We start from the raw sequence: 25,731 nt of genomic DNA, 5'->3' as shown, positions 1-25,731 counted from the left end.
GTCTGGAGTAGATGAAGGGATTTTAAAAAGCAGAAAGGAATGATTTCAGGTGGTACGTCCACACTGGTGAGAAGTGATGGATGACCACCAGTGTGAGGCATAGACAGAGTCTTACAAACTTCATAAAACAGCATTAAAAGCTCTGCCATCTGAGTGCACTTCATATGGGGTCCAGATCATAACTGGTGACGCAGTGAGGGCAAGTAACTGATGATGGCAGAAAGAACATGGACGCATCAAAAAGGTCTCGTTCACGTTCCCTGTTTAAGGGATGCGGCACAGTGTAATATATTTGAGCTGGTTTTTCACTGAAAAATTTTTAGTGTTTTCTGGGACTCCCCAGTACCCCAAGGGTCCATGCAGCTGGGTGTCCCCTCAGTGCAGCACTGTCAGCGCTTGCCCTGGGCTGACGCGGTGTCACACGGAGTAGGACGGTCAGCGTCCCCGGCTCCTCTGAGCTCCGTCTCCTCATCCGCAGAGCCGGGTTTCTCATCCGTGTCTACTTAGTAGGGTTGTTGAGAATCACACGTGAAGCTTCAGGGGTGACTTGTGGTTGTCTCTGTGATTGGCATATAGTGAATATTTGATAGAAACACTTGTTTTTTTAGTATAATTGTAGTACCTAGGTTGCAGTGGTTTTTAGTCTGCGTTTTTTTATAACTTTATTCTTATTTTTTTTGTTTTGCAACTTTGTTTATTTATTTTTATTTTTATTTTTTAACATTTTTTATTGATTTATAATCATTTTACAGTGTTGTGTCAAATTCCAGTGTTTAGCACAATTTTTCAGTCATTCATGGAAATATACACACTCATTGTCACATTTTTTTCTCTGTGATTTATCATAACATTTTGTGTATATTTCCCTGTGTTTATTCTTTTTTTTTACATTTTTTATTGATTCATAATCATTTTACAGTGCTGTGTCAAATTCCAGTGTTCAGCACAATTTTTCAGTCATTCATGGACATATACACACTCATTGTCACATTTTTTCTCTGTGATTTATCATAACATTTTGTGTATATTTCCCAGTGCTATACAGTGTAATCTTGTTTATTTATTCTACAATTTTGAAATCCCAGTCTATCCCTTCCCACCCTCTACCCCCCCCCGTAACCACAAGTCTGTATTCTCGGTCCATGAGTCTATTTCTGTCCTGTATTTATGCTTTGTTTTTGTTTGTTTTTGTATTTTAGATTCCGCATATGAGCGATCTCATATGGTATTTTTATTTCTCTTTCTGGCTTACTTCACTTAGAATGACATTCTCTAGGAGCATCCATGTTGCTGCAAATGGCATTATGTTGTCGGTTTTTATGGCTGAGAAGTATTCCATTGTATAAATATACCACATCTTCTTTATCCAGTCACCTGTTGATGGACATTTAGGTAGTTTCCATGTTTTGGCTATTGTAAATAGTGCTGCTATGAACATTGGGGTGCAGGTGTCATCCTGAAGTAGTTTTCCTTCTGGGTACAAGCCCAGGAGTGGGATTCCTGGGTCATATGGTAAGTCTGTTCCTAGTCTTTTGAGGAATCTCCACACTGTCTTCCATAGTGGCTGCACTATTCTTATTTTTAAATATGCACTTAGTTTATTTATTTTTTTGGAGGTACTGGGGACTGAAGCCAGGACATTGTGCATGCTAATCAGGTGCTCTACAACTGAGTAAAACACACCCTCCTTTTCTGCACTTGAATATAAATATTGCTATACACAAAATAGCTCTTAAACACCATCATGGGACCTAGTCACTGTATAGACAATTGAACACGTATGCTATTTCAATAGGAATAAATGTTGATGAGACATACATTTCTGAATCTGTTAATGTGCTTAAAAACGATCATAGGTAGTGATAAACACGAATCTTTGATCCAGTACTTCTTAGGGTCTGTTTTGCCATCAAGGGAAATTACATTCTACAGAGAAGGCTAATTGGGTCTCTTTGATATTTGGATGGTTTAGCAGATGATGAAGACTTTCAAAAGCTGACAGTTTTGTATTTTAAATTAACTACAAAGTTATCTTCTACAAGTTGTAAGTACTAAGCTTGTGAAGTGCTCAGTAATCCAGGGGGTATGTGTCTGTGTCTGTGTGAACGTTTGTGTGTGTGATATCAGGAAGATAGAAAGAAGTTCCATATAGACTTCTGATAACTTTCTCCTCCATTTCAAGGTGTAGGCATATATTTACATAAATAAATTGATATTCTTTTGTCATTTGGCATGTTGGGAATAAGACTTTCTCATACTTGTTTCAGAAGGGTTAGGGAGGTTGAGCTTAGGAAATGGGAGGATATAGAGACAGGGAGGTTCTTTAAACTGTGCAGAATGAGAAATAGTAACTTTTCTCTTTTCTTCTAGAGCAAACTGGCACTGAATTGTAACATAATATTACTCAGAATTGCTTTTCTGATCAGATACAAGTACCTCAGATTTTTTAAGGCAACATGAAAGATGAAATATGTTTTAGCATTTATCTTTAAAAGAAGTTTTATTTTTCAAGTAAAAGGTTATAGCCTGTTCTTTCTTCCAGCGGTACAAGAAATTCTCATTGATCTATCTAAATGACCTCTGTGCTTAGATTCTTTGTGTTTTTTTTTCTTTAAGTGCTTGTTTCATTGTGGTTTGAATGAATGTTTAAAATTTCTGGATTTTGATCTTTAGAACATGCTGATTTATCAAAACTGTTAAAAACCTGATTGTTCTCTGCTCCTGGTTTGGTGGGACAACCTACTGATTTCTGTTGTCTGTTCAAGAGGGAAATTCTTCCTCTAGCCTGCAGATCATTAAGTGAATGGTTTGCAGTGTGCCTTTAAGATTATTTGTATGCATTGAGCATGTTTGTCCAGTGAAATTTAAATTGACTCATTGTAATGACTTTGCTTTGATTCTGTGGTTTTGATCCTCTCCACAAGAATTTGAATTCTCTGTTGCATTTTGTATACGTGTTCTTAACAGGGGAAGAAATTTTGCATTTTTTACAGAGGTGGGTTTTCCTATCCCCTCTGAATGCCTTCTAAAATTGATACATTAAAAATCTGTTATTGCAGTGCATAATTATTTCATAAACTATTTTTTGGCATAATCAGAAACAATGACCAAGAATGATAATAAAAAATACGAAAATCTTCCTTCCTTTGAAGAATAGAAATCAGGTAGTCAGGCTCCCTCATGCTTTGTGCCTGACACAATTACTCTCATGTCATTGTGTATCATGATTCGGAGATGGAGTTGCTTCAGGTTTATAGATTTTTGTTTTAAAATTTGTGTTGAATACTTTCTCCAGACTGATGTTTCCTGTTGTGTTTGTGGAAAGAGTAGAAGGGAAAAAAATACTTTGTTTTGTTTTCAGGAGGCCTGAGTTGATGAGAAAAGTGTTGAGGTTGGGCTGAGGAAAAGAGTGACACTCCCTCTCCTCCTGGCTGAAATTGATGAACAAAGAAATCAATTAAGTATATCGATATTTGACCAATAGAATTTAGCGAGCCCAAACTGGCTAGAAATGCACAACGGAAATTACTGAATTCAGCTGCAGAATGAGGTGCTTTACCAAGTAGAAGCAGCAGAGAGCAATCAGAAAAATCAGTAATATGATGAGATATAAAAGGTATATTATATCTTTTATTTCTGAAACTTTTCTACGGAAAGTTGTGTAGAGCTAAAATTAAGTTTCAAGCATCAGGAGTTAAGAGAGTGGGTGGTTCCGTAGGATCGTTATTCTCGGATGTGCGTAGACCCTGCTAGAGTGGCTGAAGATGGCAGGAAGAGACCCACATCCAGGATTAGTCATCCTAGGGTGTCCTCCATAATGGTTCCATGTGGGAGCCCATGATTGGGTTAACAAATTATAACACAGCACAGTCGCCTCTGAACTTTAAGAAGAAAAAATATGCTTTGGTACTGCTTTGCAAGCAAGTTCCTGTGCATCTCCACTCCAGTCTCCTTTCCTTAAAAAGCAGAGACAATGCTTTGCTTGTGTAGTTGAGGTTTTAGGTAGCACTCTGCTGGTTGCAAAGCAAGGACCGAGACCCTCAGCTATAAACGCTGGGCTTGTGTGTTGTTAGTCTATTATCCCCAAAACAAAGACCTGGCTGGTCTGGTGGTGTGCTTTGTAATGAACATATCTAAAAGTGTATCTTGTTCCCCTCACCCCATGACTTCCCTAAACATACACTAATCCTTTGTACTCATTGTATATTCTACAATCTCTGCCTCATCCTGTCTTTCCCGAATTTCCTCCTTACTATCTCACAACTGTTAACGAATTTTTCCTTTAATTATACACAATAAATATGGGAACATTTGAGAGGCTCATGGAGATGGCTCCCTACTCCATCTCGATTTCTTGACTTTTTCCACAGAGTCTTGAATAATCATTCCGTGTCGGTAAGACTTCTGCCAGCCAGAACCCACAGTTCCAGGTGAGAAGGATGCAGGCTTTATCTCTCCTACCGGAGGGAGAGACAGAAGAGAATTGAGATATGCTCCCCCGTGATCCCTTCCTGCCCCAGGTCTACTGCAGTTCACCTGCAGCCTTCTGGTCTCTGCTCACACTGCCTCTGTCCCAGGACTAAACTCATTCTTTTCTTCCCTTGTCAACATTTCCGGTACCTTTCAGAACTTGGTCTCTTCCCTGCAATTCAACCCTGGCAGATGTGATGGTGGTCAGCGTGCTGGTGGGCAGTCCTTTGGGGACCCCCAGGAGCCATGCTGATTCTCCTGAGTCAATAAATCTGGGTTACAGAACAGTCGAGCACCGAAGGAAGCCCATTCACGTGATGTCAACAGAGCATTTCATCACTTTCACTTTATTTTTAAATTTTCGGTGGAGAAAATATTTGTAGCAAACTCTTCCAGATATTCGCCGCCTGCTTTCCTCACCACCATTTCGTTGTTGGCTCTGGTGCTAGTTTTATGAATCAGGATTCTTCTCTGCTCATTTCTGGCAGCAGGGCTTGCCGAATCCTTGATCTGCATTTGAAGCAGAATGCTTCTTCGTGATGTCAAGGTGATTCTCCTATTTCTGAATATTTCGTGTACACTCAGCAACTGTTTCAAGTGAAATGCTCTTGTCCAATTTCGGTTAACTCACATTTGCTGATCTCCTGCTTTCATGCTGAGGGCAGTTTCTTTTTCCTCTAATAAAAGTTAGCAATTTGCATTTACTCTGGAAGGTACTGGCCCGAGATGCTTTTGTTCTTAACAGTTTTAATACAATTCACCCATTAAAATGTACATCGGTTTTTACTCTATGCCCAGAATTGTGCATCCCATTCAATCTTAGAACATTTTCATCCCCCCAACAGGATGCCCCGTATGCATAAGCAGACATTCCCATCTTCCCCATCCTCCCCCAGCCCCAAGGAGCCACTTTTCTCTCTGTGGATTTGCCTGTGCTGGACATTTAATGTAAATCGAGTCACTTCATGTAAGTGGAACCGTCTATTGTGACCGACTACTTTCACACTGAGTAACGTTTTCAATGTTTGTCCATGTTGTGGCCTGAGTCACTATTCTATGCTTTGCTATTGCTGAATAACATTCCACTGTATGGCTGGGCCCCTCTGTTTACCCATTCACCAGGTGATAGGCATTTGGGTTGTTTCTGCTTTTTGGCTGTGATGAGTAATGTCGCCGTGGACACTCATGTGGGATTTTTTATGTGGATATCTGTTTTCAGTTCTCTTTCGTGTGTGCCCAGAGAGCAGAATTGCTGGGTAAGTCAGAAACGAAATGTTCAACTCTCTGAGGCTCTGCCAGGCTGTTTTCCAAAGTGGCCACGCTGTGTTACATCCTCACCAGCAAGGGCTGTGCGCTCCACTTCCTCTGTGTCCTCATTAGTGCTTGTTACCATTCCTTTTATTATAACCTATTGTTGTGAGTGTGAAGCGGCTTCTCCTAGTGGTTTTGACTTGATTTTCCTTACAGCTAATGCTATTGAACATCATTTCATTGTGCTTATTGGACATTTCTATGTTTTTCTTGAAAAATACCTTTTCAGAACATTTATTAATTTTTTAATTGAGTTGCCTTTTTATTGTTGAGTTGTAGGGGGTTTTTTTCTTCATTTGGAGATACAAATTCCTTATGAGATAAATGATTTGAAAAAATTTTCTCTAGTGTGTTGTTTTTTCACTTTCTGAATGGTGCCCTTTGAAGCAAAGTTTTAAATTTTGATGAACTCCAATTTATCTCTGTTTTCTTTGTTCCATGTGTTTTGGGGTATTATTTTAAATCTGAAGTATTTTATTTAAGCTTTTATGTATAAAATATCTAAATTTGTAGAAACAGTCTAGGAGATGGGTGCGGTTGTTTTCCCCCGTCTTTGGATAGGAGACTGAGGTGCAGAAAATTTCACTGAAATATCAGTGTCACAGCTACCCAGTGCTGTGGGAGTTCAGACCCCTCATGTTTTTCCCCAGAATATGTGATCTTCACCACCATGCTCCACTACTGCCTGGAATCATTAATGAAAACATCTTTCCTTTTTTGATTTCTTGTTAGTTTGTTTTCTCATTGGGGACCTCATCTCCTTATTTTCCTTTCGGATGTCAGTGTAGATTTATTATAGGGCTCATGTAGGCAGAAGCATTGCTATCAGTTAACTTCAATATTACTCACTCTCCAGTGATGATTGTTGCTAGTTGACCTAATCAAGTCATGCTTAAGTCTTTCCTGCTCATGACACTAAAAACAGTCATGACTTACAGAACACTCAAAGAAGAAAGTACTTGATTGATTTTATTTTGCTACCCAATCAAACCAATCAAGTAAAATCCCCAGTGTTGACACAGACTATAAGCCCTCCAGAATAGGGTCACTGTCTTCCTTGTGTTTCATTTATTTGGTCACAGTGTCTGGATAGTGCTTTGCTGTCCAGCAGTTTTGTGAGGATACTGTGCTCGTGAATATTTGTAAGCACAGAATTTTGACAACAGACTGTGTTGTTAATTTCACAAGGGAAAAGATAATATAGAAATACTGCTCAGATCTATTTTAAAATTAAGCTTGGAAATTTGAGAAGAATTCAAGAAGCCATACAAAGCTCTTTTTCACTAATTTTAGATCTATCTTAGACACTTTATGGTTACATAGCAGAGTAACTTATCAAGTAGATTTGACAAGAGGAGTGTTATATTGATTATTTGATTTAGTTGAAATATTCTACCAGGGATAAAGTCATAAGTGCCCATAAATGAACAAATATGTTTGTATTTCTATGCAACATGGGAGCAGACTACATATGTTTCTATATAATATATATGACTGTGTGTTTTAATCTGCCTGTCAGTGTTTTTTATAGTTTTTCAGCAATGTTATAACTTCAGAATTCTTCTAAGTTATTCACTCCCGATATTACTGCAGTTTGTACTGTGTATTCTATCTTATGGATGGGATTCCACTGTCCCCTCAGTGAGGAATTTCCTCTCCTATTCCGTTAGTAGCAGAGTTAAAGGAACTGTGATTTCTAGGCCTTTGCTTTCCATGTATTTGCAGTTGGCTGTAAATCACGAATTTCCCTTTCTTGAGTTTTCATTTTTCAATAAGAATTTTTAAAATAATTGTTAATATGTTTCACCAGTCTCCCTAGAAACTTGATGTGTTTGTGCTTTTCAGTTTTCAATTTATGAAAATTGTAAATGCACACTTGTTTTTAAGTAGTCCTTTTTCACTAGATATTTGTTTACTTCTTTAGAGTTAAAATAATTTTTTCCCAATGAATGAATCGGTGTTCATGTTTTAAAAGATAACTTACTTTTTATTTTTCTTATTCTAACAGGTATATTTGTTGTACAGAATTTAGAAAATAAGGATAAACAAAATAATAACTTAAAAATGGCCTCTAATCTCACTTGGAGATACAGATGTAAGGTTTGAAATTGAGAATTACAAGTCTTCTCACGTTGTACTTCTCTTTCAAGTACGTTTTGGTTACTGAGACCCTCGAATTCCCATATGAATTGTAGCAGCAGCTAGTCAGTTACTGCAGAGGAGCCCGCTGGGATTGTGATCGAGACCACGTTGTATGTATGCATCGCTCTGGAGAGCACTGCCATCCCAAGAATGCTGTCATCTGATCCAGGAATCTGCGTGGTGTGTCTTTCCAGGTATTTAGGTATTCTTTAATTTTTTTCAGCAGTGTGTATGGTTTACATAGTATTATTTTATTTATTTTTTGCCTTTATACTGAGGACAAGTGTGCAAGGTACCAGGATTAGAATTGTATTATAGCCCCGCAACTTGCTGCCACCATGGACGCTGCGGTCTCCTTTGCCCTTTGTAAAATCTCGCACAAAATAGGACCTAAGTAACTCTCTCTTGAAAGAATGATTATATGATTGCTGGATGATGCTTGAGAGTCCTTGTGATGATGTCTTTTTCCCAGACTTTCCTCTCTTCTTAACTATGCCCTTTCCCTTCCTTTCTTCCAGCCTGGTTTTCAGCGTGCCTGTGGCATTGATTTTTCTTGTCTGTGGACTCATCCTTTCACTAGTTCATGATAATGTTACATGTGGGCTGTGGAAACTTGCTAGATGTCAAGAAAGAGCAAATCCATTGCATGCTAGATTTTTTAGAGTGTGTTATTGTATTATCGATTGAAATTAAATCAGGCTGACCCATTGAGCTATCCCCTGATCTCTTTTCGCCTTCCTACAGGTGATACTGCTCTCGTTGCTGCATGTGCCCTTCCCCCAGACTCGGTTTTGGAGTTGAGTAAGTCACCATCACTGGAGCCCTCTCATTAAAAGATGAAGAAAACCTTTGCTCCTTCTCCCTGGTTGGGGACTTGGATGAGATGAGGTAACAGATAAAGAATGGAGCCCCACCTCATTCTGACCACCGCTCTTTCCGTTCATTTCTCCAGGGGAAGGGTACAATTCAAAAATATAAAGATTGTGAGCTAATGAGATAGACAAGACAACCGATCATTTATTAAATATCCTTTCATGCCAGAAACAAATGTATTATACACAGAAAAAGCACATAAATTACGGTAGTACTGTGGTTACAAACGTGGGTCCGAGTTCGATTCCTGCTCTGGAGTGACAAGTCCTGTGAGATGGAGAAATGGTAGATCGGCTTAGCCTCTCTTGGACTTGTTTTCTGTCCTGCAGAGATGGGGTTCGCTAGGCATCCCTACCCCGTAGAGGTGCTGTGGGGTGTAAATGACGTGAGTGGGCAGCCCGAGCACACCTGCTCGTTCCTAGTAAGTGCAGGATAGCACAGCTTTTGCGGTGATGCCTTTATGACCACACCGTGTAGACTCTCAGTGCTCCGAAGGGATGCCTTGTGGATTGGAGATGGGATTCTCACTTCTGTAAATACCCAAGAATTGGGTTATTGGGCCTTGCTGATTTGAATCTATTCTTTAGAAAGTACATAATGTAGATATATTTTTCAAACATGCATGCTTTTTATCTTTTATTATTTATACTTCTACCCTCTCATCTCTTGGTGTGACATTTCATGGAATCCAGGAAACAGTCCTAAGCCACCTGCCTCTTCACACTTCTTTGTGGTGGTTTTCTTCTCTGACTAGAAGAGGGTTTTGCATAGGAAATTTTGTTTGCTCCCCTTCTCTTGGAGTCTCCCTGTTTGTCTGCCCATCTCTCACCTGTCCATCTGTCCACTTCTCTACCCACTCATTCTTCTGACTTGTTCCAAGAAGCATTTCAGGCAGCTTACAGAAGAACAGATACCAAATAAACAGGTGAGAAAATGGGGCCAATTTCAGACAGTGAGGCTTGCAGTTGAGCCTGTGTGAGATTTGCAGGCGTGAGACACACGCCTCTGCCTTGTGCCTTATAAGATAGACAGCATCAATATGCCTGAGGCTCCCAGCAGACACAGGGAAACAGGGTTTGTGGGAGATGCTTACTGTCTGTGAAATAAATAAGTGGCTTAGGAGAAGCCCAGACTTTCCAACTACTAAGGCTTAGGAGAATATATTGAGTGTCTTCCAAAATCAGATTATTGCATCTTTTCTTTTTCAGAGTTTTATGTATAGTTGGTTTACATTCTATACCTGGAAATTTCTCCAAAACTGCTGCCCACGTGAGTCCCATGACTCGGGAATGGGGTGGTTCTGCTCATTGACGGGTGTTGGCCAGAAACGGAAAATGACAGCCTCAAAGGAGCCTGGGATTAAGCAGTTATGTTTTGTCAGTGCTGTAGATTTCAGAAAATACTTTTACCATTTCTCTCCGCCTGAGGCAGCAGCGCGCTCTCTTACCAGCATCAGGAGCTCAGGGCCACGTGATGTTGGGGGCTGACTGCACTGCCGTCAAAACAGCTGTGCTAGTCACTGCAGGTGTGGTGCTTTCACGTAGTGCATTTCATGTTCTTTAATAGGTTTCAACAGGTAGTTAATTAACTGAGTTAATTAACATTTAATAAATATAATGCTTTGTTGAAAAGACAGTTATAGGCAGAATATAAGTTGTGAACAATATAAAAACTGTTTCAATACTGAAATTTCAGTAGGGAAGATTCAGTTTATCTTATTTCCGCCTCTCTTTAAAAGAGAAAAGAAACAAGACAGAAAAAGCAGAGGATGATTTCTGTTCTTCCTCTCGGCTTGCAGGTGCCTTCACCTCCAGTGGCATCCATCCAGACACCAGCACTGACACTGGCCGTGCTCAGAACTGCCTCAGCCCTGAAGACACAACTGACAAATGGAAGGGGGACGCGACCTGTTACAGCGGGTGCTTTCAATTTTTGGGTCCTTATGTAACTGCGCGGTGTTATTCAGGATCACCCATTCTGCACTGTGTGACGGTGCTTCGGTGTCTCCTAGTTATTTGTTTCTGTAAGTACTCATGTATTTTTTCCAATGTGTGTTACTAGACATCTAAAAATGCATTTTTCAGATGAAAAATAATGTGTATTTAATATAAAATTCTGAAGAAAGGGTCAAAAGGGTCTATCCTGTTCCCAGTATTCAGAGATAATAATTAACACTTTAAAATCTATTTTCTGTTCTTTTCATCAGTGTGTATTACCTCTGTCATAAAAACCAGCAAGCACTGTGTGCCTGTTTGCTGTGTGGAGACCTCCATTTTCCATTCAGCTTATGACAATTTTTTTTACAGTATTCTATCTCCGCTGGCATGATTTTTAATGACCATTATAGCATTCTGTCTTGTGGAGTCCTCGTCCATTTTACGTTGCACTTAAGTAAACTTTTATATTCCAAGTAAACTTAACTGGAATACTGAAAAGAGAACTGTGGTGGTACCGAAAGTCCCCTACTTCCCTTCCCCTTTTTTCCTGAGAGTAAAAACTGCTGACAATGTGGAGTATATATTTCATGACCTTTTTGCCTATGTCATATATATATACACATACATAAACGTATATGAGAAATCTATGTATATGTGTGTGTATATATGCTTTATTGAAAAATAAGGCCATACTATATGTTTTCTGCAGCTCGGTTTATTCACTCAGGTATATATCACAGACGTCCTCTCCCTCCAGACTCACCCGGTCCTTTCAGATAGAGTAGAGTGGTCTCCTGATGTGCAGGTTTGGTCTCTTGTGTAAGGACACCTTTCGTGGGAGAGAACTGTGGACAAGGCCTTGGACCACGCCGAAACACCGGAACTTTAGTGGCCACAGCTCACCGTGATTTACCGCATCATTGTCTTGATGGTGGACACTTAAGTTTTCTCCATTTTCCACTGTCAGAAAGGGTGTCTGACTGGCATCCTTCTTGTACAAACATTCCTGTGATCTTGTATAAGTATTCCTTTAGTTAAGGTTTCTGGAAATTTAGTCCTTGGATGTGACAACTACATAAATCACAGGCTCCTTTCAAGTGAATCTAGAAATTCCTTCTCCTGTGGGGAATGAAAAGATGTAGAATAACTTATGTAACCAATTCTCTATCCGTGGGTATGATTCCACTTCAGCTTTTCTTCCCACCAATGTAAACAGTGCTGTGTAAATTCTCTGATGAGTACATCTATTTGAACTGATTCTTTTTGTAAATGAAACGATTCCTAAAAGTGAAGTTCAGCCTGTGTGTACACACGTTTTCCAGGGTTTACATATCCATTGACATGTCGTCCTCCAAAAGATCGCTCACAGTTTGTTGTCTCAAAGATGGACACTAGCTAGAATATCTTTTAAAAATATTTGCCAATATGATGAGCAAAATGATTTTCATTGTTTTAGTTTCACTTTATGACCAGTGTGGTATTGAGCATTTTTCACTCATTAGCCATCTGACTTTTAAAAAGTGAATGATCCCTTTTGTCCTTTGCAAATATTTAAGTGAGGGAGCTTCTTGTTGCTTTGTGACAGCTCTATGTATATTATGAACATTAGCCCCTTGTCTTCATCAACATGTATCACAGAGCTTTCCCTTGTCATTTTTTGCCTTTCATTTTCTTCAGTAGGTTCATTTTTGTTATGGCCCAAAATAAACTTTAGATAGTAAATGTCTTCTTTTTCGGTTTTATTCTTGATATTATTCTTAGAAATGCTTTCTTATAATGGTATAAATTTCTTCTGTAGGTTTTCTTAATCTCTAAGATGGAGATGATAATAGTGCTTGTCATAGTGAGGAGAAGCTGAATTGATATGAGCAAAGAGTTGTATTTGCTCTTATTAGTACTTTCTAATATTTACATCACTTTCTGTAATTTTTCTTGCGGTCATTTTGACCGGAAAAGAATTTGTTTTTTCAAGGGGATTCTGTGATTGTCCCAAGACAATTATTGAATTCCTACTTTGCTCTTTAATTTGAAATCCCACCTGTAAAAATACTTATGTACACTAGAGTCTCTTTTTGAGCTCATGATTTATTTCTGTCAATCTTACTTTCCTACACTAGCACTATATCTTACATATTGTAAAAATTTATTTAATATCTGACAGTGCAAATTTTTTGATTTGCTTTTCGATCCCTATTTTTCTTTGCTAGTATTATGACTTCATTTTTCCTGAAGAATTCTAATATAATTTTTTCAAGTTAAAAAAAAGGATAAGTGTTGTCATGGGATTTTTTAGTAATTTTGAATTATCTTTAGAAGAACGTACATCTTTACAAAACTGTTTTCCTCCATACAAAGGTTGATGTCTCTACTTTCACACTTCTTACTTTACCCCTCAGTACAGTCCTGTACTTCCTCCATAAACAACATGGGCATTGTTTTTGAGTTTATTCCAGATTATTGTTGATGTTTTTGTTAATTTTTTAAGTGAGAAATTTTTGCTATTATATTTTTTAACTGTTAAAACTGACACCTAGGAAGGCAGATTCGGTTTGTAAATACTCACTTTGTAACTTCTCATTTAAAATTGTAAGTATTAAGTACTTGATACACAATTCTTTCTTTTCTGTTTTTAAAAATTTGTTTCCAAGATTCTCAAAATGGTCATAGCTAAGTAGTATAGGTGGGGAGACAGATGGAGAGAGGTACTGTGGCTCATGTACAAACTGTGAGCACTTTCATGGCTGCCTTTATGCTGGAAAAGCTGCTGAAGAGTCCAGGTTAGACCAGGGGTGGCTTTGTATGCACTTGAAAGCCAGCTTTCCTGCCTGTATGGTGAAGCCTGGTGGGCGTAGCAGGTAGATGATCAAGGTCGAATGGAGGTTATTGGCTGCACAGAGTGCTGTGTCTGAGAACTGGAGACCATCGCCATGGGAAATGCTTGGTGCCAGGAACAATGCAGAGGAGCTGGGGACCCTGTGTGTTAAGGATTTTCCAGCCCTCGGAGTGGGAAGTTCAGACTCTGCATTCAGATCTGAGTTTGAATTCATCCTCTTTAGTTTACTTGTCCTCTGACTTTGGTCAAGCTATATACCCTCTTTCACTTCCTGTTTCCTTGTCTCTCAAAGTAGGAGAATTACAGCCTGCTGCTAGAGTGTTTGATCAGGTTAAATAATTTGTGTCTATAAGATGTCACGTACAGTCACAAGCTCAGTGAGAAAAGGGTTGTTGCCTGTTCTTCTGCAACTCAGTGCTTGACAAGACATGGGGGAAAGCCAGTCCGTAATTTGTGTGTGATGCAAGTAGGAACAAAATTAATGTCTTGCCTTTCCCTAGCAGTACTCTTACAGCTTTGCTTCATTTACATCTTTCCTCCTTTCCTTTCCTCTTTCCCATCCTCCACCAAAAGAGCCTGAGACTCTCTCAGAATAATAGATTCAAATTAATTTAAAGGTAGGCTCATTCTCACGAAATAATAGTAACATAAAAAAAATCTGTGCACATCCCAGAATACGTTGTATTTGATTTACACACACACACGTGTGCACACACACACACACACACACACACACACACACACAATCAGGCTACCTCCCACTTGCAGAGGGAGAAGGACCACTTTTTCTGAGTTTTCACTCACTGAGCGTGAGAACAATGTCTCTTACACAGACTTTCACCAGGCTTCGTGCATGGTGTTTTTAATTGAATTTCGGCTTTGTAGCCATAGATATAGTCTCCTAATAGAAGAGAGAAAGTGGAGACATAGACATTCTGCTGAGATATTGGTGTTATCATATTTTAGTTGGAACGGACTTAAGACAGCATAGAGTCATATCATTTCATGGGTGAGAATCCATTATGTTGTCACTTGGACAAGAACCTGGATCTTCTGCCATCTTGTCCATGTGGGTGAAGAGGCAACTTGGCAGGGGATGGCAGGCATCCTTCTTGCTTGAGTTCCATGTTCTTGCTAGTTTTCATTGCTCAGCTGCCTTTAGTTTATGTACATGAGGCCACACATGGGAAGGTCACTCTGTCCTGATAGAATGAGTTTCTTATCAGCAAAAAGCTCTGGACCCACTCATATTTCCCAGAGTTTTCTGCTGATCTGCTGACACTTTATATAATTGAGACTTAAGAAAATACTGAATATAAAATCCTTATTGTTATTGTTTGCCCTCGAGTTCCATAGGAATGAGGTGCTGTCTCAGGCTGTCTAAAGTTAGATCTGAACAATGATAGGGTGATAGGTTGTGCTGCTTTACCTCCAAAGTCAAAGGGGATTTCCACCTTAGCTTTTAGAATCAGGCAGATTAGTTCAAATCTTGCCTTTACCAATTATTATCTTTGTGTCTTGGGGGAGAAACTGTACTTTTTTGTGTCCAAATTTGTTTATCTGTAAATAAGTTCAGTATTTATTTTAAGGTTTCTGTTTCAGAATTGAATGAGCTAATACTCTCATTTATACCTAAAATAGTGATTGCATGGTTCTATGCTGGTGCCTTGGTAGTTGATTACTAAGGGACTCCGCAGTGAGAATGGGGGTGGGGGACTCCGGGGTAATAGAGCTTATATTCCAGGATATGCTTGTAAAAGACTGGATGTGCAGTGGATTTTTAGTAAATATCTACTCCTTTCCTAATCTGCATTGATTGTGTATATATCTTTATACTAATATATGAACAATTTTTATTGCAATTTAAATATCTTTGTAGTACTTACAATATGTAGCTTTAAAAAATACGTGAAATAAAATGATTTGACTTTTATTTTCTTTTCAATAAGCATAACAAAACAAAATAAAAAGAAGAAAATGTTTGAAGGAGTAGAAATAATTTTATTTCTTGGAATCAGTTCCGTATAATAGGTTTTTTGTTCGTGTTGTTAAACAGCATATAAAACTGATAAGTTGTGACATTCAGGAAATGAGGAAACAGTGGAGACATACTACCTCTAATGCAGTCACTTTGTTACCAAGTCCAAACTCGTTCTGCTTGCTGCATGACAGGCCAATAAATCGGGAGATGAGATGTTGGAGTAAGGAATAGTGACTTTATTTGAAAAGACGGCAGACCCAGAAAATGGCATATTGATATCGAGTAGAACTCTCTTCCCCAAGGCAGAATTCAGTCTCCTTTTATACTAAAAAGTGGCGGGGATGTGGCTGGTTGTTGCAAACTTCTTGCTGTAAGAATTGTTTCTATTTGAAACCCTTTGTTCCTGCAGCTGTTCATGTGGGTCAAATTATGGTGCCCCCGTATAACCTCCAAAAAAAAGAATTTTTTTGCAACTTGCCATCTGTACATAAGTGTAGAAGAGCTAATATCCTTAAAGATCAGAGCCCGGAGAATAGGCCCTCCTGGATATTTCAGGCTAAAGGCAACATTCTTTTACAAAAGGTGCAGAAACAGCAAGTCTGAGCCTAGAAAACAAGGTACAGGTTTAAAGTCAGACGAACACATCTAACATGGAGTGAAATTTGTTCTTTTCTATTAGAATTACTTTTTCTATCTCATAAATAATTTTAGTAAGAAACATGAGCAATTTTTTTATTTTTGCTTCTTAATAAAGGACTAAAACTACACTTTAGTGAGCAGGGATGCTGTGCGTGCTTTGGGGTCACAGCAAACTCTTGTTGGGGGTGCTCGACCCTGCAACATGTCTGATGCCCCGTGAGAGTTGGTGAGGGTCCCCCTAACCAGGGGCTCTCTTCAGGAACCACCATATGGGCATTGACCTCTGGAGACCTGTTTTTCAGCTGCAGGAAAATTTTTCAGAATCTGTGATGGGAAAATCACTCCAGCTGGGGATAATCAGGGAATAAAGGAAGAGGAAAAGGGCTTGAATTAGAGTAGAAGAGAAAGACAGAAGATCAGGGAGCCTGGGGGCTTGGCAGCGGGGCCTCGGGAGAGAGAGTAGCAGAGAAATGGATGTGACCGTCTACGGAACCAGCTCCTGCACCTTTCCCCACACCCAAGCCACACAGCTCTTAATTGGACCCAGGAATCTCTCCTGTCTGGATGTCACCCTGGGCATAACCTTGAGAATCGAAGGTAAGGGGTGGGCAGCACTCACCTAGCGAGTCACTGAGGACTTTGATCAAGTCCACATTGACATTCCCAGTCATATGCCTTCACCTGTTCTTTATCTCAGGATCTGAGAAGCAGGAGCAAGGAACACAGGGAGAGATCCAGGAAGACATCTGACTGTGTTAAGAGACGACAGTCACAGCGACACTGGGAGTGAAAACACTTGTAGCAAAATAAAATAAATTCAAAACTATTGCATCAGAGCTGCATGTGTGAGAGAGCCTAAGCCTGTCTCAGAGTGCAGGGGACAAGAGGAAAGGAATGGTAAAATTAACACTGATAATTGAAATTTTGTTAAATAGCCTGCTACAGTTAATTTTATCACGTGAATGTATGCAGGTTTATTTCTATGAGCATTTATAGGTTCACACAACCCCACCAGCCCGTCTTGCCCCCATCGGGGATGGGATTTCTCAAGCACAGTGCCCCTCCTGCTTGCGTGGACCACGCTGCGGGTCCTCGCCTGGGGCCGCACTGCTACAGGACACTGAGTCCCCGAGGCACGATGTGGGATACATGACAGGAACAACTGTGCTCTTGGCTGAGGGCCTCCGTTTCACCCTGCTGTGTAAGAATGCCGGTGACTCAGTTAGAAGCATGCATCCAAGCCGTCCTTCCGTGTCATCACCATGTAGAAGCAGTGTCTGAATCTTCTCAATTTCTGCAGAATGCGGTTTACAGTCACCTTCAACAAGTGAGTGTGTGTCCTCTTTCAAGTGGAGGAATTACTGCCGTTTTCCTGGAACTTACTCACCACTAGTCCATCTGATTTTTCTGTGCTAGGATTCAGTATGGCCTGCTAATAACTCTGCAGTCAGATCTAGAAACCCTGATGAAGAGGATTATTTATTTTCTTTCTTTAGATGATAGAATTTTATTTTCAAAATTGTGAGTTTTCTGTTCTTGGAGGAATTTTTTCGGGGGTTGGATAAACAACTTTGCTCTTACCATCTTTGTGACCTGTTGCTATATGCGTCTCACCTGTCTTCTGTCACTTGTGAGGCGGTTCCATTTGTGACCCTGTCCTGGTTCTTCATGTAATAAAACATAAAATCTGTAAAAGTACAGTCCCTTTTACTCCGAAGACATTCCACAAATACTCCTTTAATCTGTGTGTGGTTTTAACAAGACACAATCATTAGAACATATACTTGCAGGTTGCCAGTGCAAAATCCCCAAATCAATTGTCTAGCTCAACATCTAAAATCTTTCTAATCTACGTTGGATTTGTATGGATAAGTGAAGTTGTTTGCTAAGAACTCAAGACCAGGTTTATAATACAGGCTGATTTAGCTCAGCAGGTCCTCCCAAGCTGAAGCTCTGCCAGAGGGCGGGGCCAAGGGGAGAGGGCGGGTCCTGCCCTCCCTGAGCTGACAGTTTCATGGCAAAGACCTTCACCAGGTGAAGAAATTGAAGTTTCTTCTAAGAAAATTGGGTCTGAAGAGTCCAAAAAGCGCGGGAGTGACACAATCCCATTTGTCTAAAGTAGGGAAGAGTGGCTGTGGGGCCACTTGGGAGACTCATGAGTCCAGGTGCGCAGTGTTGGTGGCTTCCACTTGAGTGGTAGGACAGTCAGTGGGTAAAAGCGAACAGATTGAAGGCATGTTTTGATGGTTAAAATGAAAGGATCAATGCTGTCTGTGAAGGTAGGATGGAGTAAGGCCCAGGTTTCTGGGTGGATTAATGAGTTAAATAATGGTCCTGCTGTGTTCTGAGGACGGAAAGCTGCAGAGGGAGTTCTGGGGGAAAACTGATGAGTTCAGCTGTGGGTAAAGTGAAAGGCTGTTAGATGTGTGGTCTGGGAGCTCTGGTGAGAGCCAGTAGTGAGTAGGGGGCGGAGAGAGAGACTTTCAAATCATTTTGTCTTCTGAACATACATATAAGAATGAGTAATGACATAACCCCTCTATATTCTGGATTTAAAACCCAGTAACATTTTGCTATAAAGGCTGCAGGGGTTCTCAATTTTTTAATAGAAATAAAATAAATTGAAACAAAACAGTGGAGTTAATGAACATCTTAGAGTTGATGTGTGTCCTTGTATGTATTTTGATTTCTCATCTGTTTATAAACATAATCTACAAAAAGTTAACTTGCTTAGCATAACTGTTAAATAGAGGGACGTGACACACTCTGTTGGTGGCTCAAGGTGATTTCTTGGGCAAATTATGTAGCCTCTCTGTTCCTTAGTTGCATCTTCTGTGACTGCCCCCGGGCCCCTCATCACAGCTGATTCCCTAGAATAGATGTTGGGAGGGAGGCTGCTGAAGGGAGTAAGAGGTGGCAACTGCTAGGGACACTGAAGAGAGAGACAAAAACAGATTAAAGCCAAGAAACTGAGTGCTAATACACTCAAAGGAGAAAGAATCCCGCAGTGTTTTGAGCCCCTTAGCATAAGGGAAACAAAATCACGTGGATCCAAACTCTTGAGCATATGAGTATTGTGGGTGGGAGGGTGTTATCAGAAAAGGGTTGAAAGAGGCCTTTTGGTTTCCCTTAACGTTTCCAGTAAGGATGGGGCACAGAAGCGAAAACCACCCGCTTCACAGTAGAAGGTGCTGTTTTGTGCAAAACTGACGAAGGTTGGAGACCAGTGATCAGTTGTGCTGGCAAATGAAGAGACTTCTGGATTGGGGCACTTGCTGTGACTTCCAGGTGACCTGCTGGCTGGGGGCTGTGAGGCGGGCAGCAGGTTTGCAGTGTGACCTGGGCATAATCCCTGGCTCTGAGGCCCCTGCAAGTTTCTGCAGCAGCTGCTCTTGCCCTGCGATGGGAGGGCATAAAAGGGCATTGTAGCACACGAGGGCAGGAAGGGGCTGCTTTAAAAGCAGACATGTAGCCTCCTGCAGCTGCAGACCTGCAGGCAGTTTGGTTCATTGTCGTGGAGTGGACTTTGGAGGCCTTAGTGTCGTCTTAAGACTTGTTTTCCCTTGGGGACCGGGTTTGCCTTTGCATATTAATATTGAAGATTTGGGCTTCTGGCAAAGCTGTTTTCACAGATGGGTATATACGTAACATATCGTATAAAATAAAACGTTTTTATTTAATATGTGGGACTATGCAGTTTTTGGGAACAGCTTTTTTGACCTGGTCTCCACGGAGGACACTAGCGGTCGGCAGAGCGTGCGGGAGGGCAGGCAGCCTGCAGTGCTGCTGCGGGGGGTTCTCCCCAGCATGGTGCTCTGCTGAGTTCACTCTTCTATGAGTTTGGTTGCCAGAGGAGCAGACAGCATAGTAATGAGTTCTGGTGGGATTGTATAATGACAGGAAGAAAGAGGGAGCCGTAGTTCTTCGGGACTACTACACTCTTTTGGTTCCTGATCCAGTGTGTCCCATTACACAATTGATGAGTTGTGTCTATTTTGGGACTTGATTGAAATAAACGTGCAGCCTGAATGTTAAGAGTTATGTTTTATTTGTCAGGAGGACTCGAGCCAGGATGACCGCCTCTCGGAACACTCTGAGGGACTGGTCCCAAGAGTAGGGGAGAAGCTAGGATTATATAGGAGCTTTACAACAAAGACCAGGTAGTTAGAACAATAAAACATTGCTTGTTATCTAAAGAAAGCCAGGTATCTCACGTTCAAGAATTTAGTGCTTTTCAATATATGGGAGGAAGCCAACATTTGGGCTCACTGAATATATTCTTTAGACAAGCACCTAGCTATCTAGGGCCAGTAATCTGTCCTTTCTTATTCTGAGTCTGCTCAGAGGGCACCGTTGCGAGTGGCTGCAGGCCTGTTTTCACTGGGGTGCGGCAGCAGTCGCTGATGACTTGTTTTCAGCATTCTTTGTTTAGTGACATGGTTGCAGTATTTTCATTCACATTGTAGTATTTTCGTTCACAGAAAATTATGATATTACCCTGATTATGGATAATCTGGAACCTTGGAAAGGAACCGAGATGGAATTACTGCAGGTAACTTCTACTTTAATAAGCCGTGTGCAAACATGAACACGGAGGAAGCATACAAAAGGATTCGGTGGTGAATGGGAAGGGTTTCTGCACGTTACAGGAGAAGGCAAGGCAGAATTCCTCTTCTTTGTGGGCAGGGACGTGAGTCCAACTTTCCTTTCTGAAGTGGTTTCTGAGAACAGTTTATGGTAATTAAGGAACATAGACAAACGGTGGCACACATTGCATTTAAGAGCTGGCCGGTTTCAAACTTGGGTATTGGACAGGTGGATTTCATAGGCAAGTGGTCAGGTGGATGGGACAGAGATGGAGCCCAGGCCTGGGGCCATATTCACGTTGAAATCGCCATTACCTCACCATAGCACCTTGGACTAGAATGTAACCACTCTTAACCTGTTGGTGAATCTGTGAAATGGGCATGATAATATTCGTTACTTTCTGGGATTGTTGTAAGTTCTAAAGGGTATTATAGCACACATGAAACACTTAACACACTGGCACTTAGCAGTTTACACTTTGTGCGGCCACCAAGCTTGGCGTGTGTCAGAGCCGTAAAGGCAGTATTTATCTGTTGAGGATGCACAGGTAGCCCCTTGGCTAGGTTGTGAATTTGGTGATTTCCTTTAATACTTGTAACTCTGTGTTCCATGGGCAGTTATTTTCATAGACAGATGAGGAATCTCAGGGTAAAAAAGACTATAATTTGCCCAAAGTCAGACCATAATTTTGGGTGCAGGGGCCTCGGTTCAGCATGGGCCCCTGGGACTTGTGCCTTTTCCGTTCAGCACCAGAGCCAGATGTGGGCTCGGCTGTTTCCCTGCCCAAAATATCCGGCAGGCCGCAAGACACAACTGGCCCCGTGCTGCTTGAGCAATATCTCCGGAGGAGAGGCAGTTACAAAAGGGATAAACATAAAAACAGACGGCAGCAAACTGTGATCAGCTCTGAGAAGGAAAGGAACACGTCTCGCCGTGCAGAGCTGGGAGCTTTCCCGTCGGGCTGCTCTGGGGGCGTTCATCTCAGCTTAACAAACTCTGCTGCTGCACCAAGGCAGGAAGGCAGGGCGCGTGTGGCCAGGTAGACAGGGCCTCATTGATCGTACTCATTCCCCATTAAGCGACAGCTCTCACGGGCACTTAACTAATAAACAGATGTTGGCCATAATCGTCACGCATTTTGACTGGTAGCTTTATTGGCGCCAACTTTGAGAGAAGGTCATTGAAGCTGGGGAGTTTGCTGCATGCCCGTGATTACCATGGAAGTATTCCCACTGGTCTTTCAACCTAGACTGGTGTGGCTGTCATGCCCCGGCCCTGTGAATGGCATCGTGTAGCTTCTCCCAATTGCCCCAAATAACTTACATTGATATGCTTAATTCGTAGGAAATGGTATGTGGTAATAAGGGAAAAATGGCAGTAAGAAATTGTTTGGAAAACTAGAAAAATACCTATTCTTTCCCAGCTGGGGGAGCGTACCCTGTATCACCCACCCTAATCACTGCCTGTCACCTCCTTCCTGCCGACTCCATGTTCAGAAGCCACTCTGAGCCTTGGGAGAACATTTTGCCTCATGAAACTTTTGACTAGGACCCGTGACTTCTCTGTCCCTGGTTAACTCTCTCTTCAAAGCCATGTAAATTTTTTGCAGGCTCCTCCACTCAGATGTAAGAATAGCCTCTTTAAACTTCTTGATGCAGCTCCTTAATGAAGATCTTGCGATCGAAACCTAGCCAAAACCTGGGAGGTATGCACATAGTGACTGCAACCACAGCACTTTTGTGAGTTCAGAATCAGTGGGGTGGGTGACTCAGGAAAGGCTTTTTTAAGGTAATAAGGGGAAAGAGAAAGGACGCAGGCTATGTGAGAAAGAAACATCTCGGTCACAGCCAGCAAGACACCTGTGTTCAGGATGGGGTGTGGCGAGTGCAGAGTTCTCACAAAAAAAGAACTGATGTGATGGGAGGGAGGACAGTTGGGTACTTTATTGGGGAGGAAAAAAGTGGGCTGAACATTTCCTGGTTGAACAAGAGGATTGTGACATGATGTGCTTGTATTTTGGAGAGAAGGGTTTTGTGGAGACAGGCCTAGGAGTACGCTGTCTGGCTGGGGAGTCAGCACAACAGAGAAACACAGAGAACCGGGCAGACCCCAAGACCCATGCTGGGGGAGAGGCTGCCTGCAAGCTGGAGCCCTGGAGGCTGCTTCTGTCCTTTAGCTGGGGTCTCAGACCTCCCTTCACAGACCAGTCCTGTTGATAGAAGAATAAAAAAACGTTGGGCATGAGAAGGGCTGTGTCCCAGGCTTTTGTTGAGCCCCTGGGATGTGCCCCACCAGATTTTGTTCCTTGACTTCATGCAGTAAAGAATTCAAGAGCAAGCCAGTGTTGAGTAAAGGTATATTTATTCAGAGAGATACATTGATAGGCAAGAGAAACTTCACGAGGTGTGGGGGTTTGATGCTCATATTAGAAGTAGGTACACACTTCACAGACAGAGTGTGGGCCTTCACCAAAGAGGGAAAGAGTGGTGACCGCGAGGTGGCGCTGTGTTGCTTGTTTTCTTGGGCTTGGTGGTTTCATATGCTAATAAGTAGAAGGACCAGCCTTAGGGCAAGGGGCTGGGATTTCCAAGGAGTTGGCCATTTCCCACCCTTTGACCTTTTGTGGCTATCATTGGGACTGCCATGGTGCCTGGGGCATGTTATTCACCAAGTTACTATTACAATGGGTGTTTACTGAATCTCAAGATCTGCTAGAAGTTAAATCTCTTCATCCTGAGCCTCAAGGCCTATTGGGGTTTGAATCCTTCACCATTTCTATGTTAATTGCGGTGGCCTTCCTTGAATGGCTGTGCTCTTCCCCCTTCCATCCTGTCTCACTGTGATGACACAGAGACAGCAAAGTCCAGGCCCTACCTGTGCTCCTGCATTTAAAGGCTGCAGGTTTGGGGTGGGCTTATGATGACTCTGAGTGTTGAGAAGGATGTTTCAGATTTTCCCACGTGAGACATGGGGACCTGCCAGCAGCCACTGCAGATTTATCCCACGGGCATTATCCCTTGTGTTGTTTTGGAAACAACAGGCCAGCCAAGAAACAAGAATCACTCAGAGGGTTGGAGTATTGAGATTTATTACATTGGCGGGCTCTGAGGGGCTTCTTTTCCAAAGCTCTGAGCCCCTCCAAGATGTGCACATGATGTTTTATACGGTTAATTACAAGTATGGGACTATTAGCCAATAAGGCTCAAACAACAAAAAGCAAGGAATCAGTACACTGAAGCTTATCAATTTGGAACAGATCCCGTTACTAACAATTGTTCACCTTGGATTTTCGGGTTAGCTTATTAGCCCATTAAACTGACACTAAACTTCAGATTTACCAGGTAGCCCAGCAAAACTTAGATCAGTAAGCCGACACTTATCACACTTATATTTGTGACTTAACTTGTTAGACCAGCTGTGGTTTTCCTTCACAGTGTCACTTATCTTTTCTATTTTTCTTTTTTGCTTTTTTTAAGTATTTAATCCAAATTTAATATCAGGGTTTTTTGGGAAAGAAATTTCTCTTTTTCTTTTCTTTGGTGATCTTTTATTGGGCAGGTCATTAGACGTATTTATCTGTTAGTGGAAGCCCTGGTGCTTGAACCCAGGACCCCGTGCACGCTAAGCACACGCTCTACCACCCGCCCCATCATCTTTTCTTTTTGGTTTAGCTGCCAAGAATCCTACAGCTGAAATTCTAGTCAGCCTTTAACACTTGCTCTGACTTCATGGAATCCATTTTTATGAGTTTATCTCCCCCTGGTTTCATTTAAGTATTGAATCTCCATTTTCTCTTCATTCTCAGGTTTGCCTTTTTGTTGTTAAGGTTGTTAAGCTGTTTTTAAAAGAATTGTTTAAATTCTCTTTAGCAAGAGGCTGAATGTGAATAAATATGTAAACAAACAGCACAATTAAATGCTTTTATACATTCTAAACTATTTAGTAGTTACTTAAAAACCGAATTGAATATTAAAGTGATAACATTTTAGAAATATTTTTTAATTTTTTAGAAAGATATAGCTGATTTAAAATATGATATTAGTTTCAGGTGTACAATAGATGCTCCATTTATAGTTACTGTAAAACATTGTCTGTATTCCCTGTGTTGTAAGGTACATCCCTCTAGCGTGTTTACATTACATGTTGCAGTTTGTGTAAGAAAGTTGGGTAATGCAGAGTCTGGGACGTGGCTGTGTCTGACCCAGATTCACGCTCACCCTGCCTGTCAGAGCTCAGGCCTTCACTCCTTTCTGCAGGGGAGCGAGTGGAGGCAGCTCTCATCAGTGCTGGCACCACCCTCTGAGTGGCAGTGACAGCAGTCACTGTGTGTGGACGTGCAAAGTGTTTTTCCAAGAGCTTTATATGCGTTTCTGAATTTAATAATAAAAGCCCTCCTGTGAGGAAGCGTTTTAAGCTTTTAATGTATAATACATCTTATTTTGATATTGATAGATTTCAAACCACCAGAAAATTTAAAGGAGTAGTAAAATAAAACCTTAAATACAGTTCACCTTAAAGGGCACTATTTGACTTTTTGTGTCTGGCTTTTTAGCATAAAGTTTCAAGGTTCATCCATATTGTAGCCTGAATTAGTACTTTATTCTTTTTGTTTGATAATATCATTTTCCTTTTTTTCGTTTTTGGTCTATTTAAAAATATTTTCATTGAAGTCTAGTCAGTTTATAATTTTGTGTCAGTTTCTTGTGTGCAGCACAACATTTCAGTTAATTAGGAACATACCTGTATTCATTTTCATACTCTTTTTAAACACAAGATACTATGAGATATTAAATATATTCTCCTGTGCTATACAGTATAAACTTGCTGTTTATTTGTTACATACTCAGTATCTGCAAATCTTGAACTCCCAATTTATTCCTTCCCACACCCTCTCCCCTCTGGTAACCATAGTTTGGTTTCTATGACTCTGTGTCTGTTTCTGTTCTGTAGATAAGTTG

General features: G+C 41.0%; 1 protein-coding gene and 1 long non-coding RNA gene across 4 annotated transcripts in view; one reads left to right on the top strand and one right to left on the bottom strand.

Annotated features, from left to right (window-relative positions):
- Positions 1-10,708, top strand: part of LOC140690312 (uncharacterized) — a 461,064-nt gene extending 450,356 nt beyond the window's left edge. Inside the window, exons 2-4 of one of the 3 annotated variants that reach the window (XR_012065538.1) lie at positions 7,977-8,117; positions 8,668-8,724; positions 10,595-10,699. The gene's annotated coding sequence lies outside the window, so the exon portion shown is untranslated. Of the gene's footprint in view, positions 1-7,931; positions 8,118-8,667; positions 8,725-10,594 lie in introns of all 3 variants that reach the window. The other 2 variants (XR_012065522.1, XR_012065523.1) reach the window with 2 other exon arrangements.
- The window catches only part of LOC140690323 (uncharacterized), a 1,184,725-nt gene that overhangs the window by 517,486 nt on the left and 641,508 nt on the right, over positions 1-25,731 (bottom strand). The window lies entirely within an intron of this gene.

This window comes from Vicugna pacos, chromosome 30 (assembly GCF_048564905.1).
Source record: "Vicugna pacos chromosome 30, VicPac4, whole genome shotgun sequence".
NCBI classification, from domain to species: Eukaryota; Metazoa; Chordata; class Mammalia; order Artiodactyla; family Camelidae; genus Vicugna; species Vicugna pacos.
The sequence above is the reverse complement of the archived record's forward strand: the minus strand, read 5'-3'. Positions and strand labels throughout refer to the sequence as shown.